This window comes from Mustela putorius, unplaced genomic scaffold, assembly GCF_011764305.1.
Source record: "Mustela putorius furo isolate JIRA1106 unplaced genomic scaffold, ASM1176430v1.1 tig00000460_pilon_pilon_pilon, whole genome shotgun sequence".
Classification (NCBI taxonomy): domain Eukaryota; kingdom Metazoa; phylum Chordata; class Mammalia; order Carnivora; family Mustelidae; genus Mustela; species Mustela putorius.
Window position 1 is genome coordinate 506,230 of NW_025421389.1, and position 23,146 is coordinate 529,375.

Below are 23,146 nucleotides of genomic sequence, written 5' to 3' on the forward strand. Positions count from 1 at the left end.
CAATTAATGGATATATATTTCTTCTCAGATTTTCTGTAGTTAATAACTGGGTAATTCAATTTCTGATCATAACCTAGGCTCAAAACCAAGACAGATATAAAATAGAGGAAGGGCTATTGAAACCGCATCTGCTGTTACAGCATTTATCTTTTAATTGCAGGCCTCAGGGATCTACCCAGTCTCTCAGTCTAAGATGATGAAGCATAACAAATCAGCTCTTACTCACAGGCTACATCTGAGATGATGGAATGATTACTTCTACTGGGCAATAAAGTATTTGAGAGATGCTTGGCAGATCAGACACATCTTTTCAAGCTTCCTTGAATCCAGTTTTTGCCCTATTTCTTGCCTCCTGGCTTTTGTATGCACTAACTTTACCATGAGACAAAGCATTTTCAGTTCTCCAAAATTTATGATTATCAGATAATCAGTAATCTGGGATTTTTGGCTGCAGGCAAAAAGTATTTTCTTAACGTTATTTTCTTTCTACATTAGGTCAGGCAGGCAGCTTGTCTCGTTGTAATAGAACTTACTGAAATCTGTAAGTGGCCAAGTAAATTTAGATTATAATTTCTACAAAAGTCTCTTAATGTTATTGCCGAGCTATGTACATGTTTTGAGGTGACTTATTAACCAGATTTTTTCCAATCTCATAATAAAAATTAGCAATTACTTGGTTTGCATGGTGGTAAGGGATTCATACTAATCTATACCAATTTGTAAAACATCTTATGTCATGAATTTATTCATTTGTCATTCACTAAGCAGGATTACATATTAATTATTCAAGACAGATGGATCGTCAGGAAAGATAGTCTTTTATCTCTATCAGCGAACTTCCCCTCATGTGGAAACCTAAATCCCTCCTGCTGTATTTCAAAGTCTGTATCCTCCTGTTAGGACCTCGAGGAAAGAGGCATCCTCTTTTTAGACAGTTGTTATTCTTCCATGCCCTATAAATACTTTAAAGCCATTATTTGGTCATTGTTGTTCCTGGTCTTTTCCAGAGAAAATGACCAATTCCTATATGGGAAGAAAATATACATGTAAGATATCTCCTGGACACCCAAAGATTGATTTTCTTTAGACACCAAATTCTTCTATTTCTTCTTAACAATGCTATTCCAGAGCAGGAAATCTTGACAAGCAGCAACAATAACAATCATAGCTATATCATGCAGAGAGAACAATCCTTTATCTTTGGACATATAACATAAATACCAACAGCAGCTGGCACCAAGCACCAACACATCTCTGCAAAACATCACCTTAAAAATCAGGACATCCATAAAAATACAAATAAAATCAAAGAGGCAAACATATTTTGGCTTTAGATTTTTTTTTTTTTTGTATTGAGCACAGTACATGTCTTCTTTAATAGCTAAGAGAGAGTAAGTTTTTCTTTAATTCTTTAAATCACTTCATTCTAATTCATTTTTTCACTATTATGATGATATTTTGATACACTTTACTAATCCCTTTTCTAAAATGTCTCTTTTGTGTTTAAAACAAAACTCTGTGATCTTCCATAAGTTTACTATAGAAATTTTATATTTGGTTGATAATCTTAAGCCAATACTAATGGGACTCATGTTCAAAGAGTGTTGGAAAACAAAGGGTTCCATTCATTTACTTCTTTCCTTCAAAAGAGTCATTAGATAGGAGCCTTGTCTCTTTGATTTTGAATGTCTTATGCTTAGCATTGTGCTAGCACATAAAACACAGAAATCTGGTCAAATTTTGTTTTTTAATATAAAAGATATATCAGGAAAAAAATTAAAGAAAAAACAAACATTTATTTTAAAGTAAGAATATTTTCTAGACAAATATATTAATTAATTAGATCTGCTTGATATTACATAACAATTAACAGACCATATTAAAGTTCATGATATGGAAGACATTTCTGTCATATAGTTCCTGGGATGGTAAAGTAGCAATGTGAAGGAAGTCACAAAAATCTGCAAATAAGAAATCTAGATGCAGAAATGGATATTCATTATTTCCATAAATTATCCATCAGACTATAAGCTTTATAAGTTGATCTGTTACTATCTTTGTTGGAAAAAAATTAACAAAACAAAAACACAAAAAGATTAAGATTTATTACAAAGTATTGTGTTTTAAGTTTTTTTTTTTAATTTTTCACATTTTAAGAAGATTTTCTTTCTTTCTTTCTTTAAAGAGAGAGAGAGAGGATGAATGCTTGGAGGGGAGGGGTGGAAGGAGAGGGAATGAAAGAATCCCAACCAGACTCTGCAATGAGTGCAGATCCTGATGCGGGCCTTGATCTCACTTCCCTGAAATCACGACCAGAGCCAAAATCAAGAGTTGAACACTTAATTGACTGAGCCACTAAAGTGGCCCTATGTCTTAAGTTCTGATTCCAGATCTGTTGTGTAGAAAAAAGGCTTCATTGGTGATCTTATCAGTGAATTTCTTTAGGCATTTTCAAGATAATAACTGTAGATCTGAAATTGGAAGGTAGAAAAAAATTCATTAATTTTATTTTTTAATATTGTGATAGAAATCACCATATACTTACAGATTTCAAGAATCCGCCACCTGATTTCTTTCTTTCCCTCAAAGCTCTTCACTGTAATGCTAAATCTCTCCTGAGGCTACACATGAGAGGAATTTTAATAGTGTTATGAGCCTGTGGAATGAGGAGAATAGGTCCTTGCTAACTCTGTGTTCCATAGGATTTCACATAATCTTATAAAAATCTTGTAAATCAATAAACAAAACTTGTAAAATGGTAAATGTTCAAACTCCATGTGATTAAATTGGGTGAATCAAAATACCAGATGCTATTTTGCTCTTCTGCAGTACTGAGAGTTTATTATTGCTACTGACACATACAACAGCTGCAAAGATAATTTTTATGTTCATTATATTTACTATGTTACTGGGAGGATTAGAAGCCCCTGAAGTACATCTTTAAAGATTTTATTACTCTATAAAAGACTCTGTCACTTTAGACTCCATTAGTCGAGCTCTTTGGATTAGTAATGACATTCTTAGGAAGAGGCATGAGGAAGTCAAGTTGAGGCATCTCAGTGTAGCCCTTTGGAGGCAATGGTGTATGTCAACCCTTCCTCATACAGAAGGGTTTATATAAGATGGCCAATAAGGTTATTGAATAGGAGCACAGGGTGGGGTTTGTTTTAATTCTTATTTTCTGACCAACATAACTCATATCTCCTACTTATAAGTTTCTAAGACTTTTAAATATTAAACAGTATAGTTTTAAAAGTAGTGACTGAGCCTTTTATTTTGTACCAACAAACTCTCAAGTCCCAGGAGCATGGAGGAAGTAAGAGGAATACCCAAGCATGATATATTTTCTTCACGCGAGGAATTTATCTAATAAACGAGAAACAAGACTACTCATAAAACAGTTAAATATGACAACTTAAGATTTTTGGTTGAACACAAAAAATATTCCTTATATGAATTCTATAGGAGAGATGGTAGACATGAGAAGTAGTAGTTAGAGAAGAGGTGGTCAGGGAAGATCACATGAAGATCTTGATCTGTAAGTTGTATGGGGTGATTTTCCCAATTAAATCAAATTGTTTTTCATTATTGAGCTACTTTACAGAATAATCAGAAATCTCTTCTGTAATAGGGATGCCCCTTGGGAAGTACACTCTTAGTTTTTTTTTTTTTTTTTTTTTAAAGATTTTTTTATTTATTTGACACAGAGAGAGAGAGGTCACAAGTAGGCAGAGAGAAGCAGGCTCCCTGCCAAGGAGAGAGGCCGAAGCAGGCTCCCTGCCAAGCAGAGAGCCCGACGCGGGGCTCGATCCCAAGACCCCGGGATCATGACCAGAGCCGAAGGCAGAGGCTTTAACCCACTGAGCCACCCAGGTGCCCCAGTACACTCTTAGTTTAACACAACTTCATCATTGTAGCAATTATGATTGTGTGTATAGTGGTACTTTTTCTGTTTTTGATACTGTGGTGGTCGGCTTTGTGTGTTAACTTGGTTAGGTGATAGACCCAGCTATCCAATCAAACACTAATCTAAGCGGTGCTATGAAGATATTTTGTAGATGTGATTGACATTCTCAATTAGTTGATTTTAAGTAAAGGAAGCAATCTTTAGTAACTTGAGTGGGCCTAATCCAACCAGTTTGTAGGCCTTAAGAGCAGAAGTGAGGTTGAGGTTTCCTTGTAAAAGAAGAAATTCTGTTTGTGGTTTTCGGTTTTTGTTCCTCCCCAAGAATTTCCAACCTCTCCTTTCCAATGGCCTGACTTCGTATTTTAGACTTGCCTAACTAGTCCCCACAATCACATATGCAAATCCTTGCAGTGAATTTATGTATATGTGTGTCTGTGCATACATGATATTTAATTTAATATACATTTAATTATATATATTTAGATCTCTATAGATAAATAGATAGATATCTCCTAAAATCTACTGCTAGTTCTGCTTATCTAATGGAACTGTGACTGTTATAGACGCTCTCTTAATATTGTACTAATGGATGTTTATATATATGCACATATATATATGACTAAATAAATAATAATTCCCCATATTATTCTTGACAGTGGTTATGACCAGTGGTTATGACCTAGATACAGGGAAAATCTAAAAGGCTTTAAAATTGGTTAGTGGAAAGAGGAGCAAAGAAACATAACAATGGCAGTAATATGTAAATTCAACAATATACAACTAAAGAATGGTTAAGAAGAGCTTGGAGAAGAATTAAAATTTTTACAAAAGATGTCTTCAGTTTATTGACTTAGCTTCCTTGTTTATAAATTCACAGTTAAGATTTTTCATAATTTCTAATTCAGGAACAAGAGACTGCCTTTATTTAGCTGGTGAGAAAATTTATTGTATGGTCCTGATTCCATCATGCAAAGAAATACTTTGTCATTAGATTAAATTATCTGCTTTATGGTCCTCCTTTTTTGGTTTGTTTTCTATCAGCCAAACTTATCACAAATGTATTCAATACCAAAGACCTTTCTTCACTATCCCACTTCAATACTCTCGATGCTAAAATACACCAGAATCTGCAGTATTAACTCACAATAGGTTAGTACAACCTAAAGGAGGCACTTAAGAAGAAGAAGAAGAATGAAAATCGCTAAAAGTAAGCTTCTTATTTTATATTCAATCAATGGCTGGCCTTATTTACTTTGTCACAAGGATGACCTAAGTATTTTTTTATATGACCTAAGATTTTTTTTAATGAAAATATGTTTTATATGGTTACATAACCAAATAAGAACAAAAGAAAATTCTGCATTTGTTTAAAATCCATTAAATATCGAATATGACATATTTTATGTTACTTTGCATTACCTTAACTTTATGGTTGTGTCTATGTTTTATTTTCCCCAAGTACGTATGTACCCAAAGTTCACCTATCTCTGTGCTCTTCTTTATTTCTATAGTCAGTTGGAGAGAAAAATAGAAGACATAAATTAGAATTATCTACCTCACAAAATACAAAATAAACCATGATCTTACTATTTCTTTATTTTACATTACAACACATTTCAAAATAATATACAAACTCCTTTGTTAATGATATCACTCCTTGCAAAGAGACCACTTGTCTTAGCAAATAGATTATTTTCTGATCATTCAGTGTGTCTATGTGACTTACAGTTAGTTTTTCTATTATCAGAATATAATATTCTTTGAATGTGCTTTAACACTCAATATACTTGTTTGAAATTAAAAAAAAAATCTCTATTAGGTACACAGGATTCAACACATTTTGAATTTGAACAGGTTTTTGTATGATTTAGGTCTGTGTAAAACTCCAGTCTTGCTTTTCAGAGCTAAATTTTAAATCTTTTATTTTCTATACTGAATATTTAATATAAAAGAGTGAGGAATTTAAAGAAACTTCTTACTTGGCATATTTTTAAATCCTGAAGTGAGAAAGATAAACAGGAAATTCAGTAGCATGTTTTGGTCTAAAAGACTCCCTGAATCATAGTATTAGGAAGGGAGCCAGAAATACACACTCACTTTTACAGAGAATATTGACTTGAAATTTATGTTTTTGGATGATAAGTTATCATCATTGATATGGCTTGATTTTTTATACTTTATACATAATCCTAAATAGCAATTAATTGATTGCTTTTTGTAAAAGAGCTTGCTGTCATTGTTAGGAGAGAAAGTAAGTAGAAGTGCTTTTCTAGAAGGAAAAATTCTCTAGCAAAATGGGAAGATTTTTTCTGAATGGTGCTAAATTGGCTCTGCATTATTGACTCCATACCTGTTCCACATTATTTATCCAGGAGCTAGGACCCCAGAAGAATAAGATTAGTTCTAATACATAAAATAGGAAACTTTCAAGATACTAAGGCAGGCAGCATTCTAAGATGGTTGACAATATTTCTAACTCCCCCTGGTATAGATGTCCTATATGATGCCTTCCCCTTACACGTGGACTGTAATTATGTATAGAAGATTCTATCTTAGCAGATTTGAGTCAAATTTCTTTGCTGGTTTTGAAGAAGTAAGTGGCCATATTGTAAGAAGGCCTCAATGCTAAAACTTAAAGGCAGCTTATGTAAGGGGAGAGTGGTCTCTGGCTGAAAACTGTAAAAAATTGGGGACCCCAGTCCTCCAAAAGTAAGGAATTAAATTCTGCCAATAGGGTGAATGAGCTTTGAGGAGAGCTCTGAATCTGATGTGAGATTGCATCCCTGGCTGCCATCTTGATTTCAGACTTGTGAAAACTCTAATAGAGGAAACAACTAATTAGTCCTTGACTTCTGACCCATGGAAATAACCAGATAATAAATATATGCTAAATATATTTATTATATTTATAATAATAAATATATTTAGCATATATTTATATGCTAAATATAAATATAAATATTATATTTATAATAATATAAATATAATAAATAAACTGCTAAATTTGTGGGAATATTTTAGACAGAAATAGAAAATGAATATAGGTAATTTCTATAAATTTGGCCCATAAATTCTAGGGCTTAAACATCAACCCCATATAGAAGGTACATCTATGGGTTTGGGGCAGCAAAACAATAAAAAGCTTCAGAAGCCAAGTGCTAGGTTCTGTACATGAATGATGAAAACTGCAGAAAGTTTTATGCCTACAAATGACACAGGTTCTGGAAATTACTGACAATAATTGAGCTGCATTACTATTATTATTTCCTTTCTTCCTTCCTCCCTTCCTTCATTTTTTCCTTCCTTCTTTCCTTCATTCCTTCCTTCCATCCTTCCTTCAATGTCTCTTGCTCTTTTCTTGCTTGCATTATTGGTATTGTTTTATTTTTTTTCCTCTCTTTCTTCCTTTTTTTCTTTCTCTCCTTTTCCTTAAAACCTTGTAAAGCTAACATGCTGGGGCCTATTGACTGTTGAAGACTTTACATTTTAGTTTATTGTCAGCATCGAAATCCTTGACACCTTCAATCATCTGGCTGTCTGGACCCTGAGTGAATACAATGTAGAATATTGCAGGATTGTCTGATAAGAGAGAGCAGAGAAAGGAAAAATGTAGGACAAGAGGGTTTAATGGGAACTGAACACCTGATAGGCTATGAAAGTAGGATGGGCTGAATATCAGGACAAGATATTAAGACAATGAGATAGGTTTTTAAAAAGGGCAACAAGATAAAATAATGTTTTTGCTGTGTTGTTTAGACATAGCATTAACTTTGGAGGAAATTTTTGTCTGTTTCTTTACTACACACCCAGTGCCCAGAAGAGTCTTTAGCATCTATGGTAATAGCATAACATACATATATTGAAAGAATGAGTGTTACACATTAAATAATCTTGATGTTTATTTGAATTTGAAGCTAGAAAGATTGGCATATTTCTTTAATTAATTTAATATTTCCCATAAAACTTAAGATAATGGGACATTGGACAGAAATGGTACGTGGATCTAAATGCACGTATATGTATTTAGAAAAGATTTTGAATATTTCCTAGCTTCATGGGATTCAAAATTATTGTATAGTAGGATAATATTAGGTGATTTTGATTAGTACAACCTAAAGGAGGCACTTAAGAGAAGAAGAATGAAAATCGTTAAAAAGTAAGCTTCTTATTTTATATTCAGCCAATGGCTGGCCTTATTTACTTTATCACAAGGATCACCTAAGTATGAGGCCACAGAAAAAATACTACTACAGAAATTATGTGATAAACATAATTGAAGAAGAATGAAGAATATTACATTTTATAAAGTTGCTGAAAATATTACCCTAACTAATTAACTTCACCTGGAATTAACAAGCATTTCAAACTGTGAGTTAAATATTAGGAATTACATATGTTTTCTATTTAGAAATGACCGAGAACTAGTTAGTGGGTCACGGTTTTGTTATAATGGCGAAAATAAAAACATTATAACTTGAGGAAAGAGTACCTTACCTCTCCATTTGCTGCTTTGGCTAGCTCATTGTAATCAAGAAGGTTTACCTTTTGATTCTGTGTGGGAAGGGGAAAAAAGGCTGCCACCAAGCCATATCTAAATCACTATTAAAAGTGCAAAGAAATTAATGTAACATTACTGTCTTGTTTTTTGACATTAAAAATGTAAATGTGTCCTTTAAAAAATAAATATTTCTGATTGACAGTTTGTAGGAGTGGAACACTTTTCCTTCTAGGCTCTTTGGCTGGACTAATAATTAAATTGACACAAAACAGATTAACAGGAAATAAATTTCATACATACAGAGCCTCAAAAACACGAGACAAAAAAATAGGCAATTGAGGCTGATATACCATCTGGAGGTATGGTAAAGGGAATAGGAATTAGGGCTTCAAGGGAACAATGACAAATCATAAGAATCTGAGAAGAGCAGATATTTGATAAACAAATGTTTGCTAGTCTATACAGATAAGTGTTTGCATAAAAAAAAGTTACCTTTTGTCATAATTTTAGGTACCTTAGGGGAAGGGAAATGGCTGTTTCTGAGTCAGTTGGATCTTGATTGTCATCAGCTCAAAATAATTCACATGCCAAATGTGAAATGGTGTTTTGAAATGGTGAATTCTGGTCCCCCTCAAGTTCAATTCAGAAACTAAAATGTACCAATTGTATTGCTGCAATACTATCTTAATAGTACATGCTACTATTATGAATAACTAAGTAAGTGATGAATATTTTAACAGCTGAGAAAATAAATAATAAATCTATAATGTGTAAATCATTTTCTTAGGCACTGTGAATAAAATGGTGAGCAAGTTTTCATGCTATTTTTACTCTGGGGGAAATTACCTTCTAGTCGGGAAGACAGGTAAATTAACAAGGTCTATCAAAAACAAGGGCAATTGATGGGGGAAATATTGTACAGTTACATAGAAAGGGTGCCCGAGAAAGTTTAAGGAATATCAGCAAACTCTTCCTAGATGAAGGATATCTGAGTCACTGCTAAGGAAAGTAGTGGAATTTAGCCAGGTTTTGGGGGTGGATAGATGGGTAGAGATTCTGGCATTGTTAACCAACAATGTTATGTGCTTCAGATAAAATAGACTGAATTTTAAAAAAATATATATTATAATGGTTACTGATGCAAAAATTATGAAATGATTTGAATGCAGCTGAAGTCAGAGAACAGTAAGTGTAATATATTTTTAATAAGTATAATTTTAAACATTATTTAGCATAAGAACATAACTTCAGACATGGCAACACTCCTTTTTTATTTAAAAAATTTGTTTTGCATAAAGGTAGTCTCTTCTGTCTCTGTGAAAACTTAGAAATTTACCAAGCAAAAATATAAGGAATTTATTCAGAAGATTAAGTAAATAGGTCAGCAAAGAAGTCACTCAATGACTTTCTGTTGATTTAATGCATTATTTGATCATGATTATGATAAAAATGGATCAAGAAAAGGGTATAGTAAATTTCATATTATATTATTTCCTTAGACACAGAATTAGGCAATGAATTTCTGGTAGGATTTATTTTAAAAGAAATAGAACAAAGTTTTAAGGTATAGATGATAGATGTACTAGATAACTAGAGATATTAATTGTGATTCTGTGATTTACAATAAAAATATATATTTGGCCTTTGTACTGTGTTTAATACAGAGCTTTTAAAACTCTTGAAATTCCTTAGGTGGTGAGAGAGATAAAGGTATTTTTGTTATGTTAATGAAGTGACTTTTGGATTGCTCATAGGTCACCTAAGAATGGAATGGTGAAGAGCTGGAGATTGAATGGATTACCAATGACCAATAATGTAATCAATAAAATCTATGTAATGAAGCCTCCATAAAAATCCAAAAGGATGGGGGGGTGATGGAAGAGCTTCCAGTTGTGGTCTGAGGAGGTGCTGAGACTGAGTCACTCAGAGAGAGCTTAGAAGTTCTACACTCTTTCGCCCTCTGTATTTTTTTCTTCTGGCTGTCCTTGAGTTACATCCTTTTTATAATAAATCAGTAATCCAGTAGGTAAAATATTTCTCTGAGTTCTGTGAGCCTTTTTAACAAATTAATCAGACTCATGAGGGGAATCATAGAAGCTACTGACTTATACTCAGCTGGTCAGAAGCATAGGTTATTACTAGAAGCATTGGATGTTACCCGAGTTTGCAACTGGCATTTAAGTTGGGGGTTGAGAGGAGGGAAGTCTTGTGGGACTGAGTCTTTAACATGTGAAATCTAGTACTATCTTTGGATAAATACTGTCAGAATTGAGTTGAACTGTAGGACATCCGGTTGGTGCCCTGAACGCTCCTTGTTGGTGTGTGGAGACCCTACATTCCTTCATATTGAAATTGGGTACAGAACTCAGAAGACTTATGTAACCTCATGTAATGGTCATGTCAGTTCATTGTATTTACCTCAGTAGAGCACTATAAACACCCTTAAAATGGACTTAACAATCAGTTTTCTGAATAACGTTTTTGTATTTTTGCTTTGTTGACTTTTAGATAGTATTTTATTTATTTTTTTAAAATTATTAACATATAATGTATTATTTGCCCCAGGGGTACAGGTCTGTGAATCATCAGGCTTACACATTTCACAGCAATCACCATAGCACATACCCACCCCAATGTCCATAACCCAGCCACACTATCCCTACCCCCCACCCCCCAGCAACCCTCAGTTTGTTTTGTGAGACTAAGAGTCCTTTATGGCTTGTCTTCCTCTCGATCCCATCTTGTTTCATTTTTTCCCCTTCCTACCTCCCATGACCCATTAGCCCTGCCTCTCAAATTCCTCATATCAGAGAGATCATATGATAATTATCTTTTTCTGATTGACTTATTTCACTCAGCATAATACCCTCTAGTTACATCTATGTCATTGCAAATGGTAAGATTTCATTTCTCTCGATGGTTGCATAATATTCCATTGTGTATATATACCACATTAGATAGTATTTTAAAATATGGAACCTCATATGCTTAAGTTATTAATGTAGCAGCTATTATTATTATTATTATTTATTTTTTGGGGGGCACACTGCAGAGTTAATATATCACACCTCTATTTTCTTTGTCAGAATTAGGAACCAATTAGGGTATAGATACTGAAGACAGATAACTGAAGATAAAATGCTTGACTATTGATAATGACTTTTAGATAACATACTTTAAAAATGCTGATATAGATCTGGTTAATACCTGACCCCAGATTAGGCACTTGAATATGATACACCTACCTATAAGACTTTAGGCCTTAAATAGGCAATGTGTGCCCTCTACATCCTAGCAGTACCCTAGTAGAACACAGAAGAAAGCAAGGCATGTGTATTCATTTATCTGAGTTAGGAATTCAGGAAATTCAGGAAAAGTTACTGTTACTACCCTGAGAGGTCAGAGAGAGGTCAAGAAGTTTACTATATATAAATTCTTTCTCATAGAAATATAAGGTTACTGGGAAAGGAAAACTAGGTGTGGTAGACAGATCATAGTCCTCCAAAGACATTTAAACCCTAATCCTCAGAATCTGTGAATGTATTTTGTTACATTTTAAAAAAAAAATGGAATTAAGTTCCCAGGTGGAATTAAATTGCTTATCAGATGACCTTGAGATGAGACAATTATCTTAAATTATCTGGATGGGCCCAATATAACCACAAGTCTTTATAAGTTAAAAAAAAAGAGGCAGCAGAAGTTAGAATCAGAATGTAACAATGTGAGAAAGACTGGACTGACCATTGCTGGCCTCAAAAATGGAGCAGGGACAACAGCCCAGGAGAGTGGGAAGCCGAAGAATATGGGCAGCCTTTGGATGCTGGAAAAGGCAAGAAAGTATATTTTCCTCTAGGGCCTCCAAAAGGAATACAGCCTGTTGACACGTTGATTTTAGCCCAGTGAGACCCATTTTGAAATTCTGTCCTTCAAAACTTTAAGATAATAAATGAGTACTGTTTTAAGCTGCAAACTTTGGGTATTTTATTGTAGCAGCAATACAAAACTGACAAGATAGTTAAAAGGCAAGCGGGCAGGGATGAGGGGCCCCACACTAAGAGGAAATCACCCTTAAAAGGATTTTACACTATCCTGGGAGGAGCTTGCTCCACCGTTTCCTACATGATAGCTAGGTGACAAAAATCTGATTGGATGACAGGCACAGGGGGGTTAATCAGACTAAAATAGCCTGCCCACGAGCACGAGCATGTAAAAATCCCTAGATGTAGAAACTCAGGTAGCAACCCCATTGGGACCCCTCAGGGCCCCTCCCTTCTTGGGAACTTCATACTATCACTTTGCTATTGTTCAGTAAACTTTGCTTTCCTGCCCACCTCTTCATTCCTTAAAGTAGTGTGACCAAGAACCCCAAGGACTACCGAGAAAAAAATTCTGTAACTAAACTAACTCAGGAGCCACAGTAGCCAGCAGTGCAGTCATAGACACCATTCTTTCTCAAGCAGAACAAAATGTAACATAAGATTTTGGTGATTGCTAAAATGTTGGAAGGATGAGGAAAACTGAACAGAGTGTTATCATTAGACTATTGGTTTCAAAATTGCATGATGTGAACTTTCACCATTGCCAATATCTCCATCACCCCGCACTGAGAAAGTAATTGTTGTGCAAAATGAAGGTCTTTGTTTTTTTTTACTTTGGTGGGTGATGGCAACATCCTCAGGCAACTGTCTAACATTGAAGTAACACTCCAACACCTTTTTTTGTGGGTCTTACTCCTCATTCCCTAGCATATAGATGTATGCATACATAGGCATTTAGAACATTTCTGCTCACCAAATTCAGACCCCTCAATGTTATCAATGTAGTGAGCCAGCCAGTGTAGGCTAGTGAGTTGATCAAGATTCTTGAAGCCAACATATGCAGAAAACCAAAGGTAGACTGCTAACCTTAAAGCAAACTGCATCTGCTTAATAAGGCAAAGGAAGAAAAAGAATTTTCACTCGGGAAGTTGCTTACCAGTTGTCAGAAGAATGTTGATGAGCTGGAATAGACACAAGGGGAGCGGCAGTTCCAATTGCATTTAATTCCCTGATCAAATTTCAAATAATTCACTGTCGCTCTCCAAATCAACATATTATCTCTTTACCTTGTGAATCCATTTTCTGCGACTTAAATGGAGACATGATAGAAATCACTACCTTTATTCCTTCAGAACTCCTGGTAGCACTGAGATCTGCAGTACACCAGGGTTAAGATTGAATTTGGTTTATTATTCTGGGATAGAGGGCAAGTTCGAAGGCTTTTACTTCGGTCTTGAGCAAACTAATCCTCATTATGCAAGTGAGGAAACCAATGTGGAAATTCTGTTAGTTGCTGAGTTTGTTCCAGTTATGGAACAAAAAATGGCAGGAATACATAGAGGTTTGTTTTTACAGACCTGCTATAGGAGATGAGATTAAGCCAAACTCCATTTATCACTCAGTTTCAATGTACTCTTATTCTGACTGGTAAACCTCAGTCACAAAGGAGACGCCAGATACGATGTTTGCTGGAAGCAACTCTATGATAATCCTTGAAAAGTCAAGATTCTTCTCTTTCCTCAGTGTAAAATATATTTTCATCTTGGCAAAAGGCCACAGGCTAATAAGAAAAGGCCTAGACTAATATTTGATGGACCCCCAGGATGGGACTGACAGGGAGTGGATGAGCAGGTCATACATGAAAAACATAGTCTAGCATTCCTATCTTCCTAAATCATTGGATTTCTTCTATTATATCATTTCAGGAATTTATTTTTATTTTATTTCTTTTTAAAATTTTGTTTATTTATGACAGAGAGAGAGATCACAAGTAGGCAGAGAGGCAGGCAGAGAGAGAAGGGGAAGCAGGCTCCTTGCTGAGCAGAAAGCCCGATGCAGGGCTCGATCCCAGGACCCTGAGATCATGACCTGAGCTGAAGGCAGAGGCTTTAACCCACTGAGTCACCCAGGCACCCCATATATAAGGAATTGCTAATATCTCAACTTTATTTACTCCTGGTGACTGCTGAATCCAAGTTTCACTGAAATACTGAAAGAAACTCTTAGAAATATCTCTGGCTGCCCGCGTCTTTTTTATTTCTCAGCGTGCTTTCTACGCTTTGAATACTTATCTAAGTAGATACGTACATTAATTTTCACAATAATCACATGGGGTAAATATAATTATTATTCTCATTTTGTAGATGAGAAAAATTAGGTGAAGAGCATTTAAGCATCTTGTCTAATTCACAAAACTTCTAAGTAGTAGAGTTGGAATTGAATTCAAAATTTTTGGTATATTCATCTAGCGATAAATTCAACTTCTCTAATGTTATGTTTATTATTCCCTATCAGAAGCTGTAGAATCTATTTCCACACATACTCTGTGGTCTTTTATGATATAAATCAGGAACTCTTACAGCCATATTTTGTGACGTGTAAACCATCTCCTCTCAAGTCAGATCTTACATTTGTCCTCCTGGTGCATGTTAGGATATGACTCTGTTTATCGATTGGAAAGCCATGAGGGGGTGACAGAAACAGGGCATGAGAGTAAGAGGAAAGTATTTTTGAGGTAACTGCCTAATGTGATATGCCAGTGCATTCAGAAGGACACTCCAAGGCTGGAGAAGAAGCTTATTGATTCTTCCAGGTTCTTCCTTGTGTGTTTTCTTTTTGCTTCTAGTTTTTATCAGGGTGAACTCATTAATGGTTCTCCTTCCAATAGCAATAACTGAATCCAATTTGCAATTTTCCCAACATGGGCACAGACAGTTTTATCAAGCACCCACCTCAACACACCAGCCCCAGCTGGTTGGTGTCCCCTCTTGAGAATTCTGGGTTCCAGATTCTCAGAACCCTCCTAAGGTCTATAAGTTTTAATAATTCTAACCACGTTCTTGTCCCATGACATTTAAGGAGAGTTACTGTGTCCTATAGTTGCTACCTTTATAATATGCTAGACTCTCATTTTTTCTTTTCACTTACCTCACTAACAACTTTATTTCTAGTTAGCATTTTTTCCTATAAAATTCTCCCTACTCAAATAATTGCTATCATCTCTCTTTCCTGATTAGACACTGACTAATATAGGTAAGATCACCTCAGTGTCTTCAAGCAAGTTATGGCTTTCTTCCCAACAAGGTGAAAAGTAGCTACTTCTATAGGCTTGGGAACTTTAATGGGATTTGGGTTTACCAGGCTTATATTTATTGTAACTCACTCAAATGTTCAAATGTTCCCATTATGATTCTGGAAGCCTAAGTCTCTCCCCTTAAGTGCCTGACAGTCACAGTAAATACCTGGTATAGTTGGGGATTCAGATTAGTTTGTATTTCTATAACTCCTTGAATTGATTTCTGTGTCTGATTTATTGTCATCTCAATCAATGACTGTCAGTTATAAGGGATGCTTTTAGGGACTCAAAGAAGTCTAAACCTATTGGTGCAGGTGAGTTAGGGTAGTATGGTAGAGGATGAAAGGAGAGGTAAAACCAAATATTTAAGACCCTGTGCTGTAATAACTTTCTTTATGCTATCCAGATTAATTAGAAGAAACCAGCTGCCCTCACAGTCTCTTCATCTGCAATCAGTGATCATTTGCAGCAGCCACTTGAATTCCAAATCCCACTTAGTGCTAAGAGATGCATTCTATAAATGACCACATGTCATGGGCCACCCACAATCTATTTTTCCAGTTGATGAGGCAATCACTCCCTTTTTATACAGGTCACATTAGCAATACAACATGTCCATCTTCAGAGCCTTTTCTTGGAACCCTTCCTAGTTTTATATATTTAATTAATTTATTATAAGAAACAAATACCACTCCAGATAATTTCAGTACAGAGTGACTTAATATTGAAAATTGAATTTAAGATCTAGGAATTTCTTTACGTCTATATATGAGCACTGTTTACTTAGGCACTCTGAGAAGAACATTAATTTCCTATATTTGCTGATAGGTTTTTCCCTTCTACAATTAGCCCCAACATATACATCACAACTTCCAACACCAGAAAATTGATATGTCATACTACAACTTAAGGACTCTGTTTTCAGTTTTTGTGTTTGCTTGATTTTATTTTATTTTCCTGGAAAATTTTTATGAAGGTATTGGTATAGATGAGTTGGTTTGAGATAGGAAAACAGGGGGACTCCATAAAAATCTGATTTTTGTTCCTTTTCCTGCTTATATTCTTCTACAATAGGTACCCCCACTTTACATATGCCTTTTGGTACAAATAGTGTCCATCCTCCTTGTAAGGGGCAGGAGTAATGGTTTATTTACTGTCTTCCAGCACAATAGACAACTGAGGAGGGACCAGGTGACAGGACAAGACATAATGCACACATTCCAGACGACCTGCACCAGACATGTCCATGCAGAGATTCCCCTGGGCTCCAAGATGCAAAACATCTGGGTCCTTGTCCTTGTTCTAATCAGTTCCTGGATGACTGAAAGGACAGGTACTCCAGACCACAATCCACGATAAAAACCTCAGATCCTGAGCAAAAACAAGCCTCTCTTTTCCTTTCTGAGTCTCCTAGATGTTCTATCTGTACTTGCACTCTCTCTATACATTCAGTAAAGTGCTCACACCTCCTGCTTACTGACATTTGATTTCTACCCTGTGCATAGTGAAGGACCCTCTTCACTGGTCCTGTGGGACCTCCTTCTGGGTCCTCAGTCCTGGTCTACCTGTATCATGTTCCTTCCTCTCTTACATTTGACCATAAAGCGCAGATATCAATTTGGAGTCAGACAAATTGATACTTGAATGTGAATACTAATTTTAACACATACAGGCTGTGTGATGTTAGTGAAGTGATTTAACCTCCTTGAGCCCTGAATCATTCATTTCATAAAGTACTGATACTTATTTACAAATTTGATATGAAAACTACATAAGACATTTAGCACAATGCTTAGCACATAAATGCTAGTTATTAAAATGAGGAAACACTTTTTAAAATATTTTTTTCAGATACAACAGAAAACTACTTTTTATATTTAAAAATATATACATATACATATACATGTATATTATATATATATATACATATACATGTATATGTATATGTATATATATACATATACATATACATGTATATGTATATATAAACTTGTTGTTTTGAATGCACTGTCCTTCAGAGAAAAGGCAGGAAGAAAGGAGGGCAGCAACCCTTTCATTTATGCTCTTATTTCCCAATCCTGCCTCACTCCCAGCTACTACGTAAAGGCTGCTTTCCCATGGCATAGTCTTCCGTAGGAGAATCTCCTCACTCGTCCATGGGCCAGTCCTGTGCAGCATGTGAGTGATTATAGAGAAAAGATGAGGTTGGTGAACATAATAAGGTAGCGTTCCTGGCTTCCCATGGCCCACTGAAACACACAGAAGACCCTTGGGTTTTTTTCTTGTTCCTATGGAGAACCACAGATACACCAAGTAGGCTGGTAAACTGGTAATCCTGGAGTGAGGATATGGTAGGTTACAGTGCTTACAGACTTTGTGACCAAAAGGAGAAGAATGGGGAATACAAAGCACTAATTAAGATATGAAGCTATCTCTTCCCTTAGTTAAGGGTTCAAAAATCGACAACCCTGGTTGCCTACCCACTCCACTTGGGAAAACAGCATAAAGATCTATAGTAAGAACCTTCAGTTTTCTTTGGTCTCCCTGCCATTTACCCATTTCATTCTCCGCCAGGTATAAGCTTCCTACCGTAAACACTCAGAGGTCTTATGGAGGGACATGTGGGCAGGAAAATTAAATCTGAAAGCCTGAGCATGTACCCACACTCCTAAATTAATTAAGAGAGTATTTGAAACCAAAGGAGCTGGAAGGTATTAGATGGAAAGTTTGAAGATTTTTTACATTTAAATTTAAAATTTTTCACTTTATAGCAATTTAAGAGCTTGTGCAAAACATTAGATCAATTATGGAAATTTTGGTTTTTGCACACATCTGAGTTACAGTGTGCCTAAATAACGTGGATCTGATAGGGGATTTTTTTTTGGGGGGGGGTTCTTGTGTGAACTGGAGTCATGTGTAAGAAGACAGTGTTCCCACAAGAGCAGAATGGATATGTCCCAAAGCACAGGATGAATATACATATACTTTGGAAAGTACATCAAATATATATCTTTTAAAATAACTACATATATTCAGTCTAGGGAATAAAACCAAATAGAACCATTCATGCATTTACTGTAAGAAATTGACTGACTCACTCCCTATGGGCATAATACTTTGCAAAGCATTGTTGGAAGAATGCAAGTTTTCTAAAAGAAACCAGAATTCCATTGTCTTCAATAACTTCTCATTGTAGTCTTCTACAACCTTCAACTTTACTTTATTCATATTTGCTCTTTTTTGGTTCTTAAAATAGGCTCTGGTTAAGCCAGCTGTTCATGCAACTGAGGAGGAAAAAAAAAAAAAAAAGCAAACTCAGGAAAGCATAGTGTCTGCCTTAGATTTTGCATAGTTGCTATACTAATCAATATCACAGTAATTAAAATCACCCATGATTAATGGGCTAGCATTTTCTTAGGGCTTTGTTGTCTACAAAAGCATTTCACAGTCTATTTTAGAACTGCCCAGTAGGAGTAAACCCCAAATCACCAGACTACCTTTTGTTCTTAATTTTCATCTGAACTATTCCTGTCTAAAGGAGTGCCTTGCCTGAGGATGTAGTTGTGGGTATCCCCTCTCTGTATGAGAGGAAAAAGACCTTTTCTCTCAAAAGCAAAGTCTGAAGCTTGGGAACTAGGGATTTCTGGGTACTTTAATGTCCATTCATTAAATTCACCTTCTCTCCATACAGAAAGATCCCTGGGACATGAGAACTCTGACAGGCCAAATAGAGTGTTTGCTACGAAAAGCTGTACCTATTTGCATTATATCTCTCCACAAGACAGAACCGTCAATGCTATTATTCTTCTCTTGTCTAATCAACCCTAGGCTGAGACTCTAAATCTTGAGTTCTAATCCTGGCACTAAGATTAATGCAATCATGGAAAATTGACATTTTATCTATGCATTAAAAAAAATTAGCTTATATTTTAGGGAAGCAATTCCCTTAAGGAATCAGTAAGACAAGCAGTTACTTGCAGTTACTTAAATAGGTTAAAATGCTTAAAATAAATATTCTTTGCATTAGGTTATGTGTCTGATATCTTTTTATTTTGTATGAATTTCAACAAGGGTTTTGCACTTAATAGCTGATGAGAGAAAAATGATTACACAAAAGCTTGTGAGGTTTTGAAGATTGACTGTACTTCATAGAAAATACTCATAAAGAATCTAAATTTGCAATGCTAGATATGGTATTTCTCATCAGGTATCAATGAATACTCAAATTGGTAAATCTTAATTCCATTCTTTGTCTGCAAATGATTTGCACATATCTTTCCAGATTGTGCATACCTTTCCCTTCAGAATTAGTTCAAATATTCTTTAAGAAAACAGAAATAGTGTGGAAATCATATAGCCTCTAGAGCTTTATTAACATAATTTTTGATAATTTGCTCCAGAATTTTTATAGTTTAAGTGCAATACTATAAAGTGGGATCTATTCTGAATCTGAATGAACCTGTAATTCATTCTCAATTCATTCAACATGTATATGCAGGCATTCTATATTTAAATTGAAGTGCTTAAACACTCTCATGGCTATGGAATTCTGGCTCCATGAAAATGTCACTGAAACACCTTCTGAGGCAAAGCTGTTAAGAGAAATTGTTACCTTGACTGTCTTAGTGGCATCCTTAAATTAGCATATTCGGGACACTCACAAGGTTTTAGACACTAGTTTTACTAATTTTTTCTAAGTTCGCATTTAAATTCCATTTAGTTAACATATGGTGTAATAGTAGTTTCCAGTATACAAATTTGTGATTCAACACTTCCATACAATACCCATTTATCACATCAAGTGCAGTACTTAATCCCCATCACCTAGTAAACCCATTCCCTAACCTTCCTCCCCTCTGGAACCATTCGTTTGTTCTCTATAGTTAAGAATCTGTTTCTTGGTTTGCATCTGTCTCTCTTTTTCCCTATGTTTGTTTGTTTTGTTTCTTAAATTCCACATATGAGTGAAATCGTATGGTGTTTGTCTTTCTCTGACTTATTTCACTTAGTGTTATACTATCTAGCTCTCTCCATGTTGTTGCAAATGGCAAGATTTCATTCTTTTTATGACCAAATAATATTCCATTGTATACTTACATATACCACTTCTTTACTCATTCAGCAGTTGACAAACATTTGGACTATTTCCATCATTTGGCTATTGTAGATAATGCTGCTATAAATGTTGGGGTGCATGCATCCCTTTGAATTAGTATTTTTGTATTTGGATAAATACTTAGTAGTGCCATTGTTGGATGACAGAATAGTTCTATTTTTAACTTTCTGAGGAAACTCCATACTGTTTTGGAACCTAGTTTGAGGTAGAACTTTCAAGGCAAGGGGTTGATTAGGATTGGGGAAGGATCATGATATGATAGTTGAGGACAGATGGGCACATCAGGATGAGAGTTTGGGTTAAGAGTGCAAATGGACTTGGAATCCTGGGAAGTAAGTTCTTCTTTGATGCTGTTGAAAAGTTGAACAATTTGATGTCTGTTAAATGGTTTCCTGGGAAGTCCTGAAATGGACAGTAAAATCATTTACAACCTTTGTCTTCCTGGGAAAGAGTTCCCTGGAAAAGATATATTAGTGAGGGGTGTTCAATTGTAAACTCACATCATTGATACATGGATACAGATGACCAAAAACAAACAAACAAAAAAAACACAAAACAAAACAAAAAACAATAAAAAAACCAACTATGCACATAAGTGATTTAGAGAGCAGAATAAATAATATTAAAGATAAAAACTAAGAAATAGCAATGTGGAGTATTCATCTAAATAGCTTAATAGCTACTATATGGAATTTTAGAGTGCTTTAAATCAGTTATTACTTTTAACACTTTCTCAATAAGGGTAAAATCAAACATTTTAATTCCATTTAATTTTATTCTACATTTTGAATTCTATATACTTTTAAATTCTACATATTTTAAGCACCACTTTCAGCACAGTGTCTTACCATGTGACCCCATGCCACCTATGAGTTTAAAAATGCATGATGGGAAATGTGGCATAGAATGTGGGGCTCACCATTCTTGGAATAGATTTTCTATCTCCCTACCTCACTATCTAATCTACATGGAAGCTAAATACATTGTCCGATTATTTAGTGCTACATCCCAGTGCTAGTACAGAGTTTGGTCCATGGACAGTGGTCAATAAAACATCTCTTGAATAAATAAATCCATCTTTCTGCTGCCTAACCCTCTTTAAATCTAATTTGAGAAAATGTAGCCTGAATTTTCTGCATTTTTCCCTTAACCCTCTCTTATGTGTTTCATGTTACTGGAGGTGCAGCAGGTAAATTGGGTTTAAGTCAATTTATTCCATTTGGTGGGCAATTAATTGTTACTAGTTTAGGAATGAACATTAGAGCCCAGTTTGGTCCCTTTATATTCCTGAGATCTTGGCTTAAGCTGTTATTTTTTTCCCATGCCATAAGCTGGCAGAATGTTGAGCAGATCTGCCACAGTGATCATGTCACTCTGAAGGGAAACACTCCTCCGAAAATGAAGGCAATGCATGAAAGAAGAGAATTCACTGATAGGTACAGCTGCATCTTCATGTGTTTTTAGATCCTGAATCAGCCATGCCTGAAGGACTTTCCAACTTTATGAGACAATGTATTTACTTGAATGCTTACATCAGTTTTAATGAAATATTTATGAGGATAAAATGAAATAATATGACTAAAATTGCCTTAAGTAACACTCAACTTAATGAATGGACGCAATGAATATTTGTTTCCTTTTTAAAAATTCCCTCTTTCATACTGTCTTTTACCCTGTTTCTAGAATACTGGTATTTTCTCAATATTAATTTAGACCACTGAAATAATCACAAAGACAATATAAAATTTTGTTTCTATAGGGCATTAAATCACTGGGTACAAGTTGAAATCCATTTTCCCCAACTCTCTTATTTACATTAAAGAAACTGAAGATCAGAAAAAAAAGAAGAAACTGAAGATCAGAGAATAACTTGATAATAATTATAAAAGTAGTTGCAACCCTGGGCGCCTGGGTGGTTCAGAGGGTTGAGCCTCTGCCTTCAGCTCAGGTCATGATTTCAGGGTCCTGGGATAGAGCCCCACATCGTGCTCTCTGCTCAGCAGGGAGCCTACTTCCCCCTCTCTCTCTGCCTGCCTCTCTGCCTACTTGTGATCTCTCTCTGTCAATAAAAAAAATAATAATAATAAAATAAAAAGTAAAAAAACTTAAAAAAAATAGTTGCAACTAATCCAGGCATTGAATCTTGGTCTTCTGTTTTGTTGAATGAAAGCTACTTCCCTTAGTTCTGTTATTATATGTTTTATACCTAACATATTGATACTATTTTTTCCTTAGTTTTGTAGACTTTGAAAAATATAATCATCTCTCAACCCCTCACCATAAAGATTAAAGTATAATATCATTTTCTAATAAAACATTTATTAATCATCTATTGTGGATCTGAACTGTGTGAGGATGAGTACAAACATTCCTAATTAAGTAACAGAGTCAGTACTTATAGGAAAATCAGCAAATAATAATAGCAAACAGAAATATGTTATGAATTAGGTTTTTGTGCAGCAGCATAGTATCCATCATATTTTTTGCCTGTGAACATATATCTTTCTGACTT